The sequence below is a fragment of the Euprymna scolopes genome, chromosome 10, assembly GCF_053919585.1.
Source record: "Euprymna scolopes isolate OS-2025 chromosome 10, ASM5391958v1, whole genome shotgun sequence".
Lineage (NCBI taxonomy): Eukaryota > Metazoa > Mollusca > Cephalopoda > Sepiida > Sepiolidae > Euprymna > Euprymna scolopes.
This window is the reverse complement of record NC_136491.1, coordinates 135,607,392-135,632,993: the sequence shown is the minus strand read 5'-3', so window position 1 is coordinate 135,632,993 and position 25,602 is coordinate 135,607,392. Positions and strand designations below refer to the sequence as shown.

At 33.5% G+C, this 25,602-nt stretch overlaps 1 protein-coding gene across 1 annotated transcript in view; it reads right to left on the bottom strand.

Moving 5' to 3' along the window:
* LOC145286286 (uncharacterized) overlaps positions 1–17,374 on the bottom strand; it is a 144,842-nt gene extending 127,468 nt beyond the window's left edge. Inside the window, exon 1 of the mRNA XM_080135146.1 lies at positions 17,267–17,374. The gene's annotated coding sequence lies outside the window, so the exon portion shown is untranslated. The remainder of the gene's footprint in view (positions 1–17,266) is intronic.
* Between the last annotated feature and the right edge of the window lie 8,228 nt (positions 17,375–25,602).

Genomic DNA, 25,602 nt, shown 5'->3' with positions numbered 1-25,602 from the left:
AAAATTTAAACTATTTGAGACCTCTAGTGCTGCACTGCTCTGCGACTTTTTGTTTCGGAGGAGATAGAGTTTGAAAATATGAAGACAGAGAGGCATATAGCCTTTTATATATTAGATATATAATTAATAGGGCTATGACAACAGCATATTCTTTTCCTTGTTTTGACTCTCGAGTATATATCCGACACAGTTAGACACGATTAATCAACCGAGGATCACGTCACTCTACATTTTTTAAAAACATTTTTTTACACAGTGATCATCACTTATCAAGGCCCGGAAGCCACTCAGGGATAAGGGTTATTGCAAGTACATTACATTAGTGTGGAGATTTGATGAAGTGTTTACTTAAGGGGGCGGTTCATTAGGAATTTGTTAACGTTGGACTTGAACACATCCAAGTTGTAGTCAGGTGGGAAGCAAGCAGACGGAACAGAGTTCCACACATAAAAACATATAAGATAACAATGGATATATACATGGGAATCAAAACAAGGAAAAGAATATGCTGTTGTCATAGCCCTAATAATTAATATTACTAGACAGTATACATAGGGTGGATCTTCCGACTGTACTATCGGTTTCACGGAAATACTTGTGAATGGAGGCGACTATGTAGAAAAATTCTGGAACACAAAAGATGGCTCGTTTTAATTGTATCGATCTCGTCTTTTTAGATCTTCAACTTTTTAAGTTACAAATAGGAGGCTTTGTTTTTAGTACGACCTTCGTATCGCAAATCGTGCGCCCGGACGCCCATGCACAGGCATCATTCATCTCTGGCAAAAGTGCATTGAGAATGGTGATGACTATATAGAAAAATAAATTTTAGGGCACAAAAGGTAGCTCGTTTCAATGGTACTACTTGCTTCTTTGAAGCCCTTCAACGTTTTGAGTTAAAAAAAAAAAAAAATTAGAGGCATTCCTTTTGGAACGGTCATCGTATTATCTCCCATAGAGTACCTATTTACTATGCCTCCCCACGGGACAGAGTCAGACACCAGGGTCGTTTTTTAACGTGGAGAAAAGGTACAAAAATAAAAAAAATTGTCTCAGTCGTGAAGGACTGATCCTCCACCGAAAGAGAACAAGAAATTGAAGTGCAGCATCTGAAGAACAGATACTACACTTTGAGGTATTTATTTGCTCCCCCACTGAGCAAATTAGGCACAAGGCCGATTTTTAATGTGAGGAGTGAAGGGGGAAATGAGGACCAACTCCCCGGGGAGTAGGGGAGCTGGATAGTGACAATTGGTATGAAGGGTTGCCCCTACATTGACCAAGGTCTTATATGTGGGGTTTCCCCCACACATGGTCTTTGCTTGCAGTATCTGCCGGAACAGATATTACACTTTGATTTTGACCATAGAGTAAATGAAGTTGAACATTTCCATAATTAACCATTTATATGTAATGCCGAGAAAAAGCAGAGGAAAGCAAGACGATTGCGAAATAATAAAATTTACTAATAAACTAATAAACAAATAATAGTATTAATGAATGCTGTAATAGATATTAAATGATAATAACATAAATTAATGAACAGTGATAAATTAAATATTACTAATTAAGAATGAGTATAAATGAATAAAATAAAGTAAAATAAAATAAATGTATACAGATGAAAATAAGTAAAAATAACAATAAAAACAATGTAATGAATAAATAAAATAAAATACAAAATAAATTCAAACAACAACAACAACAACAACGATAATAATAATAATAATAATAATAATAATAATAACAATAACAACAACAATAATAATAATAATAATAATAATAATAATAATAATAATAATAAGCACAGAGCTAGCCAGAGATCTGAAAGAGGTATGGAAGGTGAAGAAAATCAAAAATAATACCTATAATAGTAGGAGCACTAGGAACAATCCCGAAAACCATTGAAAAAAGAATGAAAGAGAAATTGGAATCAGAGGAATGACTGGAAAAATACAACGAACAACAATAATGAAAACAGCTGAAATATTAAGGAAAACCCTTGAATGTGGAGACTAACACACATGAACAACAAGCGCGGACCAGACAAACTGCCACAGAGACAAAACATGAAGCGCTACATCGAACCGAGAACATTGAAACTGCATACCTATAAGTTCTCTAACCCCATCCCCATCCCCCCACTGCCACATCACTGTCCCCCCCTCAAAAAAAAAAAAAAGAGTGAGACCAAATAACCAAGTAGACAAAGAAGAAGAAAAGACCGAGGAGTGAGCACTGACCAGACCTCCACTGTATAAATGCGAAGAGAACTGAGACCTTGGGGAAGCTTATTTCCACTCAAATTTCAGTAAAGACCAATGGCCACTGCCAACGAGAAATCAATGGCAAGCAGCAGTTGCGATAATGCAAATTTATTTGCAAATGGTATCGAAAGAGGTGGAGAGTACTAAAAAATCTAGGGTGACTTGTTGTCACTCAGCTTCCAAGGAACACTACATGCTGTATTTAATGAGATCTTTAATGACTTGCGTGAAAGCTCCTTGTGCGCCAATAATAATAATAATAATAATAATAATAATAATAATAATAATAATAATAATAATAATAATAACTCTTAACTCTCCCCCTCAACAAATGTCATGTCGACATCAATTAACACTACACCAAATAGTTGTGAAAAGTCAAGGAGAATGGAAAGACAGAGGAGATAAAACACTAACCAGACCTCGATTACATAAGTGCGAAGATGACAGGGACCTTGGGGAGGCTTATTATCATCCAAATTCCAGTGAAGACCAATGGTTATTGTCAGCGAGAAATCAATGATAAATAAATGATTGTTGAGATAATGCAAATTCATTGCAAAAGTTATCGAAAACGGTGGAGAGTACTGGAAAACTGAGAAGGTTTGTTGTCACCTAGACTGTAGGAAACACCGTAGGTTGTTGACAGAGAAATATCTTTTATGATTGCCCATGTGATTGTGAAAACTCCGAGTGACTACTACTACTACTACTACTACTACTACTACTACTACTACTACTACTACTATGAATAAGAATAATAAAGATAATAAGTGCAGTTAAAGTAAAATAAATGCAGTTAGGTTTAGTAATATCAGGTTGACAAGAAAGTTCTTGCGGGTTTTAACTTTTAAATTGAGATGAACATATCTCGGCTAAAACAAAAATTTATTGATCGAAATAAGCACCATCAGAATGAGCACACTTTTTTCAATGAAAAACAAGTGCATTTATGTATTTATGCCAGTAACTTTTACGTTACTTGCGTTCTGATGGCGATGAATTAGCTGAAAGCGTTTTTGATATCGTTTAGGTTTTTGAAGCATTTCTCACGCAAAACGTTATCGAGATTCTTGAAAAAGTGGTAGTCGATAGGCGAGAAGTTTGGAGAGTATGGCGGATGAGGCAGCGTTTCGCAGCCTAATTCGTTCAACTTCTGCAGGGTCGGTATAGCAATGTGCGGTCGGGCATTGTTTTGGAAGAGAATTGCGCCTCTTCTGTTGACCAATGTTGGGTGTTGTTGTCGAAGTTTCTGATGTATGTGATTCATTTGTTGACAGTACTTCTCCACCATAATGATCTCACCTGCATTCAAAAAACTGTAATAGATGAGCGGTTGTTGACTACCAAACAGTCAGCATGACCTTTTTTTTTGGTGTCATTAATCTGTGTCGGCGTCTAACCACTGAGCTGAGTGTCGCTGGTTGTCATAAAGAATCCATTTTTTCATCGCAAATCACAACTCGGTCGAAAAAACAGGTCGTTCTTGTTGCGTAAAAGAAGAGATGACAATTTATAACGGCGTTTCTTTTAGTTGTCGTTCAATTCATGGGGTACCTGTTAATCAATGTTTTTTTTTTATCTGTCTAATCTCTCAAATGGGTGGAAATTGTCGCATACGTTACGTCTAATTCAGAAGCAAGTTCGTAGATTGGCTTCGACTTAGGCTTTTAATTGATCATTGTCAGCATCCGATAGCCGACCACTACTCTCATCATCTTCAAGACTCTCGTCGCCGCCACAAAATTTCTTAAACAACAATTGTGCTGCGCGTTCAGTAGTGGTTCCTGAGCGAAAACGCTTCGTTGATATTGCGAGCTTTTTCAGCAAGTTTTCGGAGTACGTTGAATTGAAATAAGAAATTGTGCGAATTTGCTTTTTTTTTTACATCTTGTATTCAACGTTCTGAAAAGAAGACATACTAGTTTTAAAACGATTAGATAGAAAACGCCCTTTAAAATGATATATAAAGTAAAGGTATTATAACGGTAACTTATTCAAAAATACATCACTTGTAATCAAAATTAAAAATCCGCAAAAACGTTCTTGTCAACGTAATAACTATAATAAAATAATAAAAAATAAAATAATAATAAAAAATTATAAAAATAATAAAATAAAGAATAATAAAAAAAATATTATTAATAATAATTCAAAATAACAATGAAAAAATAGAATTTAGAAAGTGTATAATAACTTATTTTACAATTGTTTACGTACGAAATATTTAATTTTTGCGTCTTATCAAAAATTTAGTAAGAAATTTAATTTAATAATTTACGAAAAGTATACCCTCCACATATATATATATATATATATATATATATATATATATATATATATATATATATGTATATATATATGTATATATGTGTGTGTGTGTGTGTGTGTGCGTGTGTGTATGTATACATATACAAGGTGGAACGATAAATTATCGCCATAGAAAATACGACATGATTCCATTTCCGTCTGATGAAAACCGATTTTCTTTTTTGGTCGCAGACCATCTACTCGTTGGCCAATTGTGTATAAATCCCATGAGCGATAGAAGCCTTCTAGCATGTCTGAAAGTGATACAATTTTCAACGAGCCAGATCAGAGATGTGCCACTGTACAACTCCTGCTCTCTACTGATCTAAGTTATGGCAACAGGACCATTGCCAACACCCTCAAAATGCAAATCCAGACAGTTCAACGCTTGAGGGCACAGCTCTATTAAGTTTCCGGTCAAGATTATGGTCATTGGTGTGGTTTCAAGTGAGAGCCACATCATGCCACTTCAAAACATCGAAGTCGGCTTGAAAGTCAACACCAAAATGTACCTGGATGTGCTGAAGAGTGTGGTGACCCTCTGGTGCAATCAGGCGGCTGCTGGCAAACACTGCGTCGGTCACAAGTCCAAAGAGACCCAAGTTTAGCTTCAAAAGGTATGCTACGACTTTTACCCTTCTCTCACTGCCCCCTCCTCCTCCGACCCGAACCCGCTGGACTATTTCGTTTGCTCAAACTCCGAGAACATCACCAGCATGACCTCCAACAACATCAAAGCAAGCCTGATCGCCGCCATCCGCCGAGTTCCCGCCGTAGAAAAGGCATGCACTCAGTTCCGGTCTCGTATCGAGGCGGTGATTGGGGCTGAAGGAGGCTACATTGAATAGATGTCAGCTCTACCTCACAATCGAGTTACTTGACTTGATTTTACAATAAGTTTTAACATAAACATAGACTGCAACTCCCACAGTGCTCCATTTGTATTTTTTATTCACAAAGAGATTTGCATTATGCTAAATTATAGCAGAAAATATAATTAGCAAGAGTGCTCAACCTTAGAATAGGAGGCTTTATCAACAAATAGACTGTTTCATTATATTACAACTGTTCAGTGTGACAAAACCATCACTTATCTCATAGAGAGAGAGAGAGAGAGAGAGAGAGACAGAGAAAGAGAAAGAGAAAGAGAGAGAGACTGTAGTGCTACTTTTATATTTTTAATTAATTGTTATGCATACAGTTGAAATTATTTTATATAGCTTCCATGTATATTATTTACCATTCTTTCGTATATGACATTAGCTATTAATCAGTTATTGATTAGTGGGCAATTCTTTGTTATTATACGATTACATAAATTGTCATTGTTATAAACAGTACTACTCTTACTATTAATATTGTTAATCATTTTTTACTGTGTATATTTATTGTTAATTATATGTTATACTGCAATATTAGCTTAATTTGATAACATTGATAACTTTAAATAGCTTATTGCATTTAGGGAAAATTTCATCTATCATCCTAAATATTAGGTTGGTGCAAAAATAATGTCGCTTTTGTAGATATAGTTGAACGTCAAAAAACAGCATTATTTTCGCGCCAACCTTATAACATTTGACCTCATTATCAGACGTTTTCCTCTAAATTGTACCTATTTACTATGCCGGGACAGAGTTAGACACCAGGGTCGTTTTTTAACGTGGAGAAAAGGTACAAAAATAAAAAAATTGTCTCAGTCGTGAAGGATTGTTCCTCCACCGAAAGAGAACAAGAAATGTAAGTGCAGCATCTGAAGAACAGATGGTATTTATTTGCTCCCCCACTGAGCAAATTAGGCACAAGGCCGTTTTTAATGTGAGGTAAAAACCAGCTCCCCTAAAAGGGGTCACTCTGGTTACCAAAAATAATAATTGTCCCAGTATAGAGGGTTTCCCCTCCATTGACTGGTACAAATTATCTTAAGTGCAGTATTTGCCGGAACAGATGGTGTTTATTTGCTCCCCCACCGAGCAAATTAGGCACAAGGCCGTTTTTAATGTGAGGTAAAAACCAGCTCCCCTAAAAGGGGTCACTCTGGTTACCAAAAATAATAATTGTCCCAGTATAGAGGGTTTCCCCTCCATTGACTGGTACAAATTATCTTAAGTGCAGTATCTGCCGGAACAGATACTACACTTTGATCTTGGCCAAAAAGGCCAAGTGGTAGCAAATAGTAACTGGTATTTTGAAAAGCTGTTTCGTATATTTTTGTGTAGTTTTTGAATATATTTATATTCTTGGAATTAGTTGTTACTCTACGACCTATTGATCGATTGAAATACTTAAAAACTGTGATTGGATACTTAACAATCTAGGGCCGCCCGTGCCATATATGGCGCAATCCTAATCAAGAAGATTAGAGCCCAAGGGGACAGATATGGCACATTTCATAACTTTCAAGTTTTTAAATGAATTCAACTTTTTGTTCAGATTCATGATTCTTGATCCAATAAAATCTATAATTTCAAATGTCAGAATTTTTATTAATATAAGTATTTATATGTTTTAATACGTATTAATAAGTATTAATATGTTAAGGCCCTAGAGGGTTAAAGTGTTTATTAATACATACTGAGATATTATTGGTTTTCTATATTTCATTATTTTACTTAAAAGTCGTGTTTAGATTTAGTTTTATTTATATTTTAAATATGTTTTTACAAATTTGTATCATTTCTTTGCCAGATTTATCATGAAATATAATGGCCCATCATCCTTGTATATACCGATATATTTTTGTTGAACATGCATCTAAATATAATTTTATGTATATTCATAATACTTCATATATCTATTTTCAGTATTTACTTCGACATAAGTAGAGCTAGATAGTAAGTTCTGAAAATATATTTGCCAATTAAACTACACAGAATTTTCCGCGTTTTAATCCTTGTGCGGAGGATTCGTCAACCTGACGTGTAACTTATTGCCATATATATTTTCCAAACGTTATATATATATATATATATATATATATATATATATATATATATATATATATTGAGTAAAATGATTGATGATTTTGAATTAAAAATCAGTTTCAAAACGAAAAACAAACAAAATCAATAGTTTGTACGATATTTTCGAAAACGATGTTTTTTATTGAAACAGACAATAGTTCTGGAACAATAATTTGATAAAAAGATTTTTTATATTTAAACAGTCTCCTCATCAGCAAAAAAGTGTGTGTGTGGGTTAAAGACATATATATTTTTTATTAGAAATATTAAAAATATTTCATCTGAACCTTATTTTTCCACCCTATTTTATTTTTTTATCAACATGGAAATTAGTCTTTTCTTTATTAAAAAAAAAAATTTCCAGGAATATCTGCCTTAATACAAAAAATGCTAGTTTATTTTAAATGTCTTTAACCCCACTTTTTTGCCGATGAGGAAACTTTGTTAAAATATAAAAAAAATCTTTTTATCAAATTATTGTTCAAGACATATTGTCTATTTCAATAAAAACATCGTTTCCGAAACGATCGTACAATCTATTGGATTTTGTTTTTTTTCTTTTAAAACTGATTTTTAATTCAAAATTATCAATCATTTTACTCAATATTCAAATAGCTCTAGGATATCTATACCTATCGAGCTCATTATATATCTACATTGCAACGAGCACTTTTTTATTTTAATAGTATTAATACATTTACTAATACATTAAAATAAATTCTGCTCTTTAGACTCTAGGTCTAATTCCCTCAATATATATATATATATATATATATATATATATATATATATATATATATATATATATATATATATATATATATATATATATATATATATAATATTCCTCAATCGTATTCTACCCTTGTCCGCGGACAAATACAAGTTGTGTGCAGTATCTCGTCTTTCCATTTCTCTTTTTTGTAGTCCTCTTTTCCCCACTGGTGACGTCACTTCGCATGCATTTAATACGCGATTCCGCGCTATGTTACAGTATTATTGCATATTGCGTATTATATAAGTGATCTCGGTGAGTTTGATAGAAATCAAATTAACCATGAGGGATACCATAGTCGGCAAGCATACCAACGAGGCTAATAACGCATCTATTGAAGTTTATTACTAACTAACATGGCTACCAGATGTTGCCCGGGGAAAATAGACAACAAAATAGAATTTAAAAAATGTGTGCAACATATATCTTTTAAAACTTTTATATATATATATATATATATATATATATATGTTTATTTCCTCATATCTCTGTCGCCTTCCTGAAATGAAAGGACCAGTAATAACTCCCATTACGGCGTCTTAAGGCTATCGAAATTTGCTCAAATTTTGAGAATCATGATAAGTATTCGTTTTTTAATAACGATTTATATTTTTTTATATACCAATGAGTCACCACTTATCAAGGCCAAAACACATTCGAGGATAAGTGTTAATGAGATTATCAGTTTGATGATGAAAATTATTATAAAAGGATTGGGAACGATCATTGAAATGACAGGATTTGATTACTTAAACGGCCGGCTCAACTAGTATTTGTTGACATTCGACTTGAAAATGACCATGTAGTAGTCAGTAGGGAAGTGGTCACATAATTTTGCGTTCCACAAATCGGAAATTGTTAAAAAACTCTGTTCATGGAAGCTCCGGTTGGTTTTAATTACACGAAAGAAGAAATGAAAATTATTTGCAATGATGGTAGCTAGACGAGTTTTGCGAGCCATGGCTAAAAGGACTCGTGCAATTGTGACGTCACGCATGTGAAAGATCCTGGGCCTGACTCTCTTTCTGATCTTTATCAATGATCTCCCAAATATCCATCTTTGATCATTGGTGGACATTTATACAGACGACGCTATAATCTATAGCAAACTTCAAAGGCTAACAATAACCAAAATCTTTCTGATTCCCTCTCTTCTGATCTTGAGAACGCGGTGCAATGGGGAAAATGGTGGCTGATTAATTTTAATGCATCAAAAACCAAGCTTCTCTCCTTTCATCATAATCACTCTGACACCCATCACGCCTCAATCGTAATGAATGTCTCTCGTCTTGAGGAAGCTCCATGTCTTGACAAGATTCTGGGACAAACCTTCATTCCTGATCTAAAATGGAACATCAAATCTGTTGCCAAGATCGCTGGAAAACATATTTAATCACTACCGCTTCAGTAGGTATCTCACTACCGATGCAAGCCTCTATCTGTATAACAGCCAGGTACGTCCTGAAATAGAATAATGTTGCCATAGCCAGCCTTAAGAGACTTCAAAACCGCATTCGAAACCTAGTGGGGGATGCCATTTTCTCTTCCTTGCAACCTCTTTCCCACAGAAAAGATGTTGCTGTCTTTACTCTATTGTTATTTTCATGGCAATTGCTCGACTGAACTCCAATCTCTGGTCACTCCTTTCACTGTGTGAAACAAACGAAACAAAGCTCGAACGGAAACACGACTATCTCTCCAATGCATAGATATTGAAGATGATCATATTTTAATCATCAGTTCTATTGCATTTCACAGATGGAAGCTTATTCAAAAGAAATTCTGTTCATTGAAGTTTTGTTTGGTTTTAGAAAGAAAGAGAAATAAAAGACAGTTCTTTGCAAAATGATAGTTTGATAAGTCCTTGCTATGAATGTTTTACAAGGGAAAAGCAGAGATTATAGCTCAGTCGAGCATCCACAGACACGCGTATGCCAACTATATGCAAATGACCGAGCCGTGCGTGAAGTGAAATCACGACAAGGCAAGTAAAATGTTTATAAAAAGGAGAGCGTGTGCCCAGACAGAGGATCACGTTCGAGAGGGTCACGATCACGTTAGAGACTCAAGTGACGTCACAGCCGTAACGAGGTCACGCGTAGGGGGGGATGAGGAATAAAGGACTTAAAACCTGAAACAGCGAGTTGAATTTCTTTCCTACTCCTTGTCTTTGTCTCGTTTGCGACAGAGTTTACAACGTTCTGGGCCCCTACATGTTAACACATGTGTAAACATGTCTAACTTTACACATAGAAATAACGACAGTAAGAGTAGCAGCATCTCTTCTGTGAGAAAACAAAATCAGAGGTTAAACATTTACAATGAAAATGATATACTCTTATTCACAGTGGCGTAGCACTTACTTTGGATATCCGGGTCAGTCGTAAGATTGACCCCTCCCCACTGGTCGTTGATAATCTGTCAACCTTTCAAATTTCAGAAAGTCCTCAAAACGTTCCATTGTTAGTATTAGTTTCTTCAACATAACCACGTGAAGGTTGTCAACATCCTAAGTGAAAGTAACTTTTGTGGAACGAACTGGATTCGAACTTGGTACACCCAGGCCGTCATTCTGTATCGTTAACCACTGAACCAATGTCACCTTCCATTTCAAGCATTTATCATGAGTTTTAAACCCTTCATTGCATGATTTTGTTCTACATAAATTCTACGTACCGGATCAAACAACAAAATAAAACGACTCACGGCCAACGACGAGTAGGAAACACCGTTTTATTTTTTTATTTTGTAACTTGAAAATTAATACCTAGAGAAATAAATTTAAAAAATATGAAAATAATAAGGGAATAAGTACTGGGAATATGACATTGTTCTATTACCCCCCCTCCTATTGACTGTGAAACGTCGTATATATATATATATATATATATATATATATATATATATATATATATATATATATATATATATATTAAATAAATACACACACGTATATATATATATTTTTTAAATAAATACACACATTAGTGTTTCATCCTTTCAGGAATCATATATATATATATGTATATATATATACATACACACACACACACACACATATATATATATATATACACACGCGACGTTTTACGTCATATATATATATGTGTGTGTGTGTATATATATATATATACACACACACACACACACATATATATGACGTGAAACGTCGTGTGTGTATATATATATATATATGTGTGTGTGTGTGTGTGTGTGTGTGTGTATACGACGTTTCACGGTAAAGAGGGGGGGGTAATACACTTTCACTACACTGATGAAGACTGAAGGATCGGTCGAAAATATGTACTTGTAAAAAAAGTTTAATTTTTTTAATAATATTATTTTTTATTCCTGCACGTCATCAATTGAAAACGAATAAAGAAAAGTTATAAGCTTTTATACTTTTCGTGTTCTTTTTTATACATTTCCATATATATATATATATATATATATATATATATATATATATAATTTTTAAATACCTAAATACACTAGTGTTTAATCCTTTCGGGAATCTTCAGTGCAGGGTGTCACGATTACAGCTGGTCGGGAAATTCGAACCCTGTATAAAGCCATCTTTGACATCATTAGCAAGGAACAAACTACACGGCCAACTTTAATCGCGAGAAATATTATTGAAATTTAAACATTTATTTTTAAATGTCGAGATGTACGTCCATATTGATATAATGATTATAATATAATGATCTGCGGATGCGTGCTTAAGTGACCGACCCAAAGTGCTAAAAAATAAGAACCGAGTTCTAAAAGGGGTTGAATTAATTATTACTATAAAGTTTTTTTTTTAAATAAATACACACATTAGTGTTTCATCATTTCGGGAATAATCAGTGCAGGGTGTCGCGATTATATTTGTATATGTGCATGCGAGTATTATGTTTTTTTCTAAATTGGTTACTTCTTACAAGTAAAAAATACTCGAACTAAAATCGAAACCAAAACCTATACCTAAAGCAAGTGAGTTAAGTACGAAAACCATTAGACAAGCTTGTCACAATCTTTAAAAATTGTTTTCAGACTTACTTATTATTAACATAAGGATGCTGTAATGTTTCACGACCGCGCATTCGCGGTTGTGAAACAGTTTACTAATAGACAAAATCTCGATAATCCCATTTACTAATTTTTCAATTTTTTTCCCTTAGCAGCCCCTTTTTTCGGATGAAAATCGATTAAAAAGTTTTCTGCGTGTCTGAATACGGTATATACCAAATTTCAAGTCTGTAGATCAAAAATTCGTTGAGTATATAGGTTGAGAAGTGTCCCCCTACAAGTTTTCACTCATATATATATATATATATATATAAAAGTTACTAAATACTAGAAGACCGAAACATACTAATGACTGTGTGGCAACAAATTACTGCTTATGTAAAGACAAATTTAAAATATAACTTGCCCTACTTCCGTATTGAGCACTCTTGTATTAACTTCGTTATATTTCACTGGTTCCCCTACTTTTGAAAAATAGCAACCTCAAATTATATATATATATATATATATATATATATATATATATATATATATATATATATATAAAACAAAATTATATATATATATATATATATATATATATATAAAACAAAATCTATATTCCAAATTTTATAATGTTGACCATCTTGCAATTTATTCCTTTAATAACGTTAACATTTATAATTCTTGACAAATTTCGTATCACAATATCATTCACTTGAATATGATATCAATCAATGAATCTATTTTGCCCTTAACTCATCAGAAGAAATAGCAACTATCAGTCCACCAAAAGGAAATGAAATATATATTGGGCATGATTAAAAAATCTGAAAAGCTGCATTCATTAACTTATTTTATCATTGATTCATTATATGCTTCTCTATGCAATTATATTGAACTTCTTTTGTAGTTTTCTAAATTTTAATCCTGTGAAACTCCAATGCTTATAAAAAGTGCTCAATAATAAATGGAGCAGTTTTTTTAGTATAATTTTTTTTTATTTAAGCGTACATTATTGGCTACATATTTGCATACATGCTTGCGATGCGATTTCCTTCGAAAATATATATGCACATATGTAGATAATAATGTTTGTATAACAAAAAGAATTTATGTTATGTTTGTGTGTCGAAGCAAGCGGACAAATACAGATTGCTAGTCAGATATTGACCAGCATACTTTACAACTTTGCGTTGCGCTATAAAAGCCCACCCTAGTTTAAAAGGAATTGTAATAATATTTTTATAAATAAATATTAATTATTTTTTACTTACAGACAGTAGTGTTTCATAATTACGCAATAAGAAGTTCAATTCTGTGGAACTCTGTTCCGTCTGCCTGCTTCCCACCGGACTACAACTTGGATGTCTTCAAGTCCAATGTTAACAAATTCCTAATGAACCGCCCCCTTAAGTAAACACTTCATCAAATCTCCACACTAACGTAATGTACTTGCAATAACCCTTATCCCTGAGTGGCTTCCGGGCCTTGATAAGTGGTGATCACTGTGTAAAAAAAAAATAAAAATAAAAAAAATATAATTACTATCGGTTGTTTATGAAAAAGGCGCTTATTTAATTATTCCACTCTTTATTTATAGCAATCATTTTATTTATGAAGCTGAGCTTCATTGAAGCTCGATGTATTTTAAATATAACTACAGAGCATATACAAATAAATGACGAAAGTCTATATTCAAAATTCCAAGATGATGTCTATGTGGCTATTTCTTTCTTTCAACATATTAAAATGTTCGATTATGGCGTAAATATCATAAAACACAATTGCAACGACTCTTCGTTTTTTTTGGGGGGAATTTATCTAGTCTTGCCCATAGGCTTTTTTCTATTTTTTTTTTCAAAAAGTTAATGAGTTTTTATTCTTCTGATGAGTCAAGGCGAAAATATTTAAAAATTGATTTAATAATTATATGATTTTTTTTTTCTGTGATAGGAAACAGTTGCTATCAAGAATTGAACATTTTCACATGCCGAAAGAAATAAACGGTAAGATGTACAACATTTTCGAATTTGGAATATAGACTTTTTGTCATATATATATATATATATATATATATATATATAAATAACACGTTTCTGAATTTTTGAGATGAGGATTGGTTATTCGTATTATTAATCATACTGCTCTCATCTTGAGTGTGATTTTAACAACGTTTCGGTCGATGTAACCTCCGACCTTCTTCAGGTGTATCTTGTCGAAGAGGGGAATTTGGGAAGAATTTCGAGTGGAACCCTTTATTTACTTCAAGAGGGTAGCGTGTTCTTGTTCCGTCAACCATAACTGGATAGACGCCCTAAGTAATTCGCAAATGTATTTTTTCGGTCGCCCAAACTGAGGAATGAACCCTCAACCTACAGGAGAATATCACTTTTACAATCGATTTTTCCCAGGACTCTAACCACTATATATATATATAAAAAATAGAATTTCGGACAGGCTATTTGCGGGCATCGCTTCCATGGTCGAGTGGGAGAACTGCCTACTGTCAACACGACGGTTCTAGATTCAATCTTTGGCTTGGAAGAGGTGCTAGTCTAGCGGCTCTAATGAGTTGTGATACTACGAAACAGGACTGTATGTCGATGACTACACACACGCACACATTATATATATATATATATATATATATATATATATATATATATATATATATGTGTGTGTGTGTGTGTGTGTGTGTGTGTGTGTGTGTGCGTGTACTTTCGCTTTCAGATAGAAGAGGACCAGTTTATGGTCGAAAAATATCGGCTCTTCAGTCGCTATTTATATATGAAACGTTACATTCCATATGACTATTATGAAAGAAATATACATCTATAAATATATACAGCTCCCCCCTACACACACACACACACACACACACACACACACACACACACACACACACACACACACACACACACACACACACACTGTAAAATCGCATTCAAGTTATCACAAAAGAATCAGTCGACATTCATGATTTCTAATAAAAAATAACGAATAAAAATATAAGTAAAAATTAATTAATAAAATTATTGTGGGGGACTCATTCATATGTAATATATTGATGTCGGCATTCTGCAGATGTTCAGCGTAAATTGAGACGCTCTGATATTATTGTAGCTCTTTTGTTAAATCTGCAAAAGTATTTTTCTAAGCTAGCAGAAAGGCCCGGCGTAGCCCAGTCGTAAAGTACGCTTAAAAATGATATTTTAATTCTTGCAGATTTCGTATATATTATTATAGAGTCAATGTTCTATCAATTTTTATATATTATTTAGTTTCAATTTCAAAAATAAAAATATATGTCCATATGACTTAGGAGCATATATGCTGTAGGGCAGAAATACACGTTCATTGAGCTTATTGTTCGTAACAATTTTGACTATTTTTAAAAGAATATATACTTAAACATACGCATTTTTATATACGCTTAACATCTCTTAGATGGGATTGTCGGACTGACTTCCTCATCTTAGTTGTTATAGTCACAACGTTTCGGCCGTTTTGCCCTCCTGCCTTTATCTGGATGGAGAGGGGGGACCATCGCCCCCTATGGGATGAAGTAAAAATAATAAACAGATACCGCATTTTGCTAAATCCTACCCTCTGATGAGAAGGAAAGTATTTCTTCGAAAGTCCGCGGATTAAGGACTATCCACTTATTTTGTGCTTTTTAAAATGAAATGTGTTTTTAACTCTATTTCAAAGTGTCTTTTAACTCGTGTTATTAACTACTTGTTCTATATATATATATATATATATATATATATATATATATATATATATATATGTATATATATATATATATATATATATATATATATATATATATATATATATGTATAAGAAATTTATTACTGTGAGTCCAGAATGAGTTTACATATTGTTTCAACTAGAGGAAGATCCCCAAAGAGAGGAAATGTCCAACTAGCATCGTCAGAATTCTCTTTGGGGATCTTCCTCTAGTTTAAACAATATGTAAATTCATTCTGGACTCACAGTAATAAATTTCTTATATACTGCTCTGGCTACATATTGAGCACTCTATTCCGGTTTTTTCACCACTGGTAAATATATATATATATATATATATATATTTATATATATATATATATACATATATATATGTATATATATATATATAAATATATATATATACATACATACAGATATATATATATATAATATATATATATATATATATATATATATATATATATATATATATATATATATATATATATATATATATATATATATATATACAGGGTGGCCGAAAAGTCCCAGGACACTATACATGTATTTTTAATAAAACAGCAGAAATTAAGCGCTCCTCAACAGTAAATACACTGATGTCAGTCATAACCTGAAAAAATAAATGAAATAAATTGTTTTAACAACATTAGAATATTAAAGTCAATCATATTTAACAGCATTAAAATATTAAAAATAGAGTGTCCTGGGACTTTTCGGCCACCCTGTATATATATATATATGTATATTTATATGACTTTATTAAACATTTCAAAATCACAGGAATTTATACTATTTACATCTATATAGTTTAAATTACTGTGTCGAGAGGCAGTAATTTAAACGATACGAATGTGAATTAAGTGTATATTCCTGTGATTTTGAAATGTTTAATAAAGTTACATATGCTCTAAAAGTGTATATCCATTTTCATTGAGCTTAATAAACCATTGCAATTTTAAGATAGCTTTATTGAATACATACATTATAAACGTATATTTAGTTTAAGGAAAACACACGCACACACACACACACACACACACACACACACACACACACACACACACACACACACACGCACACACACGACTATGCAGATTTATAATGTATAGCTGTTTGATTATAGTCATATGTAAAGGTAACAGCCCAAATGAATAACGATCATCTTGATTATATCTATAATTACCAATGATAATTACCGATTGTAATAACGATGATTTCCACTGTGTGTTTGGTGGATCGATCTTTCATTTGCTCCTCCTTGTAATTGTTAACAGGGCGTATATTGATACGATTCACTTTTAACTATTGCTTTCCATCTCAGCCCCCGCCCCTCCTTTTCTATGGGTGGTAGAGAGTAGGAGGGAGGAGTATAAAAACCTGCCCTCTACTCCTCCTTTCTTTTCCCTCCTTCTGTTTACCCGTGCGCCCATCACTCATCCTCTATTTTACTGCTCCCACCACCCCCACAAACCGTCTCCGCCGTCACCAATACTTTCTTTCTTTTCTTTTCATTTTTTTTGTTAAATCTTTCGTTTCTGTGCTTCCTCAACCGCTAGAACTTAATCTACACTATTAGCGACCATACGTTCCTCTCTCCACCCTGCGTATCCTTCATCTTTACGCAAATCCACTCCCTCGTTTATTCTTTGATCCGTAAGCTCCTCCCTCTTTTTTTTTTCTATAGCCGTAAAATGTACCTTTTAAATGGATATACAACATCACCTTTAAATAGATATATGACAAATAAATGTTACCAAAGACAGCGTAAATTACTCTTCTATCTACCCGGATAAACGTTTTGTGCTTCAACTTATTTTAAAGTGTTTTTTGACTTGAAAACATAAGCATTGTCAAGTTAAAACTAAAAAAAAAAAAATCACATTAAAGCCATATCGACAATGGATAATTGCTCAAAAATCGAAAATTAAACTAAATACTCGTAGAGCATTACATTTGCGCTTCGAAATCTGTCGAGTTAGAAAAAAATGGCGATTTTGTTGAAATCTTTTGATAATCGCTCAAAAATCGGAAATAAAATACTGGTAGAAACCCACCAAATAAATGTCACCAATTGCGCGAAAACGTAATGTACTATTATATATATGCAGTATTTTATTTAATTTTCGATTTTTGAGCGATTATCGGGATTTCACAGAAACGACACTACTTTTGTTTTAAAGTAAAAAACGCTTTAAAATAAGTTAAAGCACAAAAAATATATTCAAGTAAATAGAATAGTAATTTATGTTGCCTTTGGTAACATTTATTTGTTGCGTATTATTTTTTTTTTTTCATTTTTTTTGTTTTGTTTTGTTATTGTAAGAAATCCTTGATTTGTCGGACACGCTTTGGTTTTGTCCGTCACTCTTTAAAAATATTTACAGCGATAAACGCGTAGATTTCAGACACATCTTAGTGTAACTCTTCCCTATTTGTCTGCCTTTCTCTTTTTCTCCGCCCTCATATCTTTCTTTTTGTTTTTACATTGCGAAACGCAAACGTAAAAAAACAAAACAAAACGAAGAAAATACAAAAAACAAAAAAACAAAAACAAAACACACACACGCACGCACACACACACACACACACACACACACACACACACACACACACACACACACACAAACATAAAAAAAAAAATACCCCAACAATTGAATACCAATCCCCGGATGTCACACTTCGCACAAGTTTTCGGTCGCTTTCAATCAATTATCATTCGATTCGCAATTTAATTCTCCAATGTCTTTCGTCCATTTGGTGCCATTTTTTCTCACGACTCGTCGCCTCTCTTACACCACTAATCGGCCGAGGTGATAATGATTGGTGTATGCGTTACCCGGGATGATCAACTAAAAGAAACCAATGATAACAAAACACAACAGCAACCGTAATTGTCATCGCAATGATACTTAGCCGTTATGGCTGATACTACTACTACTACTACTACTACTACTACTACTACTACTACTACTACTACTACTACTACTACTATCTTTTATTATTATTAATAACAAATATAAATGACGATAATGATAATAACTTGATAATAATAACTTTATAATAATAATAATAATAATAATAATAATAATAATAATAATAATAATCTATCTTAAAATATAATAATAATGATGACGATATATAATTATAATAATGATAATATATTTAAAAAAATTAGAAATCTTTGTAAATAATGATTATAAAAAATAATAATAAAATAATAATATATTAATGATTATAATAATAAAAATATAAATAGTAATTATAATAATGATGATGATAATAATAATATTAATGATAACAATAAAAATAATAATGATAATAATAATGATACTACTACTACTACAAACTACTATTACTAATATTAATAATAACATAATGATGATAAGGATAATATTGATAATAATAATAATAATGATAATAATGATAATAATGTAATATTGATGATAATAATTATGATAATAATTATGATAATAATAATGATGATGAAATAATAATAAAAAAATATTAATAAAACAATAAACATAATGATGATAATGATAATCAATTTACAGAAATCATTTATTAATAATAATAATAATAATAATAATAATAATGATGATGATGATTATGATGATAATAATAATAACACATTCAAGCAAGGAGACCGGATATCGTAATAATTAACAAGAAAGAAAAGTCCTGTCAAATCGTAGACTTTGCTGTTCCAGCTGACCACAGGGTGAATATCAAAGAAAAGGAGAAACAGAGCAAATACACAGAGCTAGCCAGAGAGCTGAAAGGGATATGGATGACGAAGAAAATGAAGATAATACCTATAATAGTAGGAGCACTTGGAACAATTCCGAAAAACGTTGAAAAAAAAAAAAAAAGAATGGGGGAAATTGGAATCAGATACAGTGATTATAATGAAAACAGCAGAATTATTAAGGAAAACCCTGCAATGCGGAGACTAATACACATCTGCAGCAAAGACCAAAAATGAAAGATTACATGGAAGCAACAACATTGAAGCTGCATATCCAAAAGTCCTCTATCCCATCCTCCCCATTGCCTCATTATCGCCCCACCAAAAGAGTGATGCCAAATAGCCGAGAAGGGCCAAGGAGGATGAAAAAAACAAAGGAGAAAGCGCTGTTCAAACCTCTGCTGGACAAATACGAAAAGAATTGGGAACTTGGGGAGGCTTATTGCCACTCAAATACTAGTGAAGACCAATGGCCACTGCCAGCGAGAAATCTTTGAAAAAAAAAAATGAAAGAGGGATGGTTGGGAAGCATATAAGAATGATGAAAACTGCTGAAATATTAATTGAATACAAAGACTAATATGTATGAATGCAAACGATAATCGAACATATAGAAACTAAAACTGAAGTAAAACTGTAAAATAAAAACAAAGAAACACAACGTGGAGTGAAGAAAACTGAAATCGTATGATTATAAGTTGCCCTGCCACCCCAACAAGTGTCGGCATCTACTGGCACCACACAAGATAGTCGTGAAAATCAAGGAGAATGGAAAGACCGAGGAGGGAAAACACTAACCAAACCTCCACTGGATGAGTACGAAAAGAGCTTGGACTCTAGTGAAGGCCAATGTTGCCAGCGTGAAATCAGTGGTAAATGGCTGTTGCGATAACGCAACTTCATTTGAAAATTTTAGCTAATGAGGTGTACTGGAAATCTGGGGATACTTGTTGGTCTTAAGGCCTGTGTGAAAACTATTGAGTAAATAATAATGATGCTAATCGACGCATGAAAAGAAAAGAAGATGAAAGTGGACTATTTTTTTTATAAAACATTATACGAATGAGACGAAAAGAAAGAAAAACAAAAGAACTCGAAAAATACATAACGCAGAACACAAATAGATTAATCAGCGCAATAAGTAACACGGCAAAAAAAAAACAACAAAAAATAAAAATAAAAAAAACAAGACAAACAATACAGAGAAAAGAGAGAGACAAAGGAATAAGACGAGAAAAAAAAATGGGAATAGAAACAACTTCACAGACGATTTATAAGGATGACAAAAGATAAGACTCACGGAAATACGTGAACATGACACCTAAACGGAGAAACTAAATCTCTAATAACAGCCGCACAAAGAAACGCGATTAGAACCAACTATATCAAAGCAAAGATCGACAAGACACAAGAAAACAGCAAAAGAAGACTATGTCGACGAAGAGACGAAACGATAAACCATATAATATTAGGTTGAGAAGAAAGTTCTTGCGAGATTTTTAATTTTGATTTCAAATGATGTATTCTCAAATAGGTTTTCGTTATAATACTTCTATTTTATATATCATTTTAAAGACCCTTTTCGATCTATCTAATTGTTTAAATTACGATCGTTTTAAAACAATTATGTTCTCATTTTAGAACGTTGAATATAAGATAGAAAAAGCAAATTCGCACAATTTTCTTATTTTAAGTCAAGATAGGCCGAAAAGCTGCCGAAACAGCTCGCGATATCAACGAAGCGTTTTCGTCCAGGAACCACTACTGAGTGCACAGCATAATGATGGTCTAAGAAATTTCATGGCGGCGATGAGAGTCTTGAAGATGATGAGGGTAGTGGTCGGTCATCGGATGCTGACAACGATCAATTAATGGTCAACTGTTCGAGAACGTCTACGATGATTTTCAACCATTTGAGAGAGATTGAAAAGACAAATAAATACTTGATAAATAAATGCCTTACAAATGGAATAACACCCAAAGGAAACGCCGTTATGAAGTGTCATCTTCCCTTCTTTTATGCAACAAGAACGACCTGTTTCTCGACCGGTTTGTAACTTGTAGTTCAAAGTGGTTTTTTTCTTTCTTTTTTTTTTTTTTTACAACTGGTGACACTCAGCTCAGTAGTTAGACGCTACGAAGCTAAACGACATTTCTCGAAAGGTCATGTTTATTGTTTGGTGATCTGAGATCGGTTTTATCTATTAGAGTTTTTTTGAATGCAGACAAAACTATTACGGCGCAGGAGTACATTCAACAAATGGATGAAGTGCAGCAGAAACTTCAACAACAACACCCAGCATTAGTCAACAGAAAATGGCGCAATCTCATCCACGACAATGTCCGACCGCATGTTTAAAAACCGACCCTGCAGAACTTGAACGAATTGGGCCACGAAACTATACCTCATCCGCCATAGTCTCCAGACCTCTCACCTACCGACTACCACGTTTTTAAGCATCTCGACAACTTACTTTCTGCGTGAGAAATGCTTCAAGAACCTAAGCGATATCAAAACGCCCTCAACGCCACTAGAACGCAAGATTTTTACCTTACCATACTTACGTTACTAATATATATATATATATATATATATATATATATATATATATATATATATATATATATATATATATATACTAGCAAAAGTACCCGTCGTTGACTGGGTTCAAAAACAGCCTACAGAAAATGAACTCTGATTTATGAAAGTATGATAGGTTATGATGGGTTATGAAAAGGAAGGGTTGTAAATTTGGGTTGAATTTAGAGGTATCAAAACCAAAGCAAAATATGATGAAAGTAAAAATAAAATAGATAAACTCCATAATTTATTATACCATAGAAACATTAGTGTTTCATCCTTTCGGGAATCATCAGTGCAGGATGTTACGATTAACACCACTCGAGATATTCGAACCCGGCGACAGAAGCCGTCTGTGTGTGTGTGTATATCGCCAAACGACTGTTTTGACATTGTCCAAATACCTAAGCTCAATTTGTTTACACAAAGATCGCTTCATACGCTAATGGCAATTTGTATATCACTTCTCAAATGTTCATCCTAGGGAGCATTATAGTCATCCACATATAGTACGGTTTCGCTGTTTCACAGCTCATCAGTGCGGCTAGACAAGCAAGTGCCTCAAGCCAGGATCGAAACCCGGTCGCCCAAACGGCAGTCTGAGCTCTTAACCGTTGCGCTATACGCCTGCTGTCGAGACTTTATCGTAATCTCCTCTACAGTGTCTAAAGGAGTCCATGCATTCCCGAATTCACAGAATATTATATATATATATATATATATATATATATACGGGCTTTATACGGGAACACCTAAAAAAAGTTTGCCGATGTCATTTTGTGATAGCGATCTATCATATTTCGTGAATTCGTGAATACATGGACTCCTTTAGAGACTGTAGAGGAGATTACGATAAAGTCTCGACACTGTTTCGAAGCAGCCTTTCTGTAGCATACTATTCTCTAGTCTGTAAACACACACTTTTGTAAATATACCACCGTGTTGTCTTATTTATTATCAATGCTTCAAGATCACAAGAATATGTCATCTATATGACATCAGAACAGTATTCAACAAATGCTTTTGCTTCAACCAATCTTCCCGCAGGAAACTTTATAGCAAAGAATTGTGCTACATTCCATGTAAAACTATAGAAAGATAAGAGATGCCGTTCAGTTAATACACAACTAAGAGAACATTGGAAAGACAATATACAAAGATAGTAAATAGTCGGCACGGCCACGACCTACGTATAAAATAGTGGCCTTTGCACTTAAGTCACGTGATCTGCTGATGTCACGGAACATAGTTTGAAGTACTTCCGTTGTATCAAATTGCAGAGTGAAATTAAGAGAATTGTCAAAAATTGACTGCATTTCTTTTTGCTGCTAAAGACAAGGAATTATTTTCGATTTGAACTCGTGCAATTAAAAGAGAGAATTTCTTACCGGGGAAATGTAGTCAAGTGAGTGAACTTTATATATTTTTTAAAAGTTTATTTATGTGGGCTTTCTTTTTCTTTTTAAAAGACCTTTATTTACGTTTAAAGATAAATATTCATTTTTTCAAATAAATGTTTGAGTGAGTTTTTTTTATTATCATTGTGAATTACTTTTTCTTTTAACTGTATTCATTTTTAGTACCTCAGCTCAATATGCATTGTTTGATGTGCATAAAAGTAAAAAAAAAATGTTTTAGTTCAACTAGTGTTTTAGTCACTAGTGTATCAAATAGCATCTCAATTTTTTAAATAATCTATGCTTATTAACAATTGGTATTCTACACAAACCATATAAGTTCTTTCATTATCATGGACTAGCAGGGGGGGGGGCGGCTTTGTCCCATCGTAAAATATTTTAAAATATAATATCTTAATTTGTCAAGATTTCGTATATAATATTATAGAATTGTGATTTAAAAAAAAAAATGTATTTGGGTGCCATCAGCTATAATTGTAAGATATTAACACCATCTATCAATTTTCCATCATAATTGCCTCAGTACTCTACAGCTGTCTACATATTTCCAATGCTACAATGCTAATTCCTCTACATGCAACCTTCTTATATCCATACAACCACCTGAAAACTCCGATCGAATTAACATGACAGTACAACCAGTATTGACGAGGGATCTCAATCACTTACTAGCACTCCTAATGTGGGCAGTGATTCATTTTACACCGTTGCTAATGTAAGAGAGTAACCGCCGACGTATCGCTTGTCCCGTTTTCGTCTCCTGTCGGCAGTATCCCACATAGTGTCTCGGTTCGCCGTACCCAGAACAAGTTATCATACCTGGTTCGTTACTAACCATTGCCAAGCGAGAACTCTTACAATTGTAGTATTCGCCGTTAAACGGTTTGCTTATCCTTGGTTTTCCATCAACCTGTTTAGATCCTCTTTTCGGTTCTCGTTTTGCAACGGCTGCCACTTCTGGAATCTGCGTGGCCATGAGCAACCTGTCAGCTGAAATTAGTTTACTAATTAGCAGCTCTTTTACATTCAGTATCCGCTGTAGTGCCGGAGAAACATTTTCCGGGAAACCATTAAGAAAAGTGATTCTCCTGACCTGCTCTCATCCTGTTCCTTCAAATCCTGCTAATTTCGCCTATCTTTGTACCTTGGTTGTACATACATCGATTGCCTCACCGGTCCACCCCATCCTCCCCAGTTTTGCATATGAAGAGAAAATTCATTCAGTAACCGCAGCCTCTAGTTTAGCCTCTATCTTTTCTGCATTCGTTTAACATGCTCTCTTGGAGATACAATGCTAAGGTGTCCCCTTCAAGAAACAAGCACATAAGACTTACAAGGTTTTGCATTTTCTTGAAGGGGACACCTTAGCATTGTATCCCCAAGAGAGCATGTTCAACGTATGCAGAAAAGATAGAGGCTTAACTAGAGGCTGCGGTTACTTTTTGTTAACCAGACTATTAAATCGCCTTCTATATTGAACGTCTTCACCACTGAATGTCTTCATTTTCAGAATCATTTCCATATTAATTCGGTACGAAAAAGAGTAATTTGCCGAAATAACTTCTTTCAGTTGTCTGCACAAAAATCCCGCCGACACACATGTTCCTAACTATTCGGCACCAAAGTCCGCGTGCACTTTCAGGAGTTACGTCTCTTTGACACTCTTCCTAGAGTTTGACGTTCGTATTTTTATAAATTTTATATTTTGTCACATTTACATATCTAATCCGTTCCGCGGTCATCATGTATATTTTAATGCTATACACATAGTAATGTTTCACGCCCTCC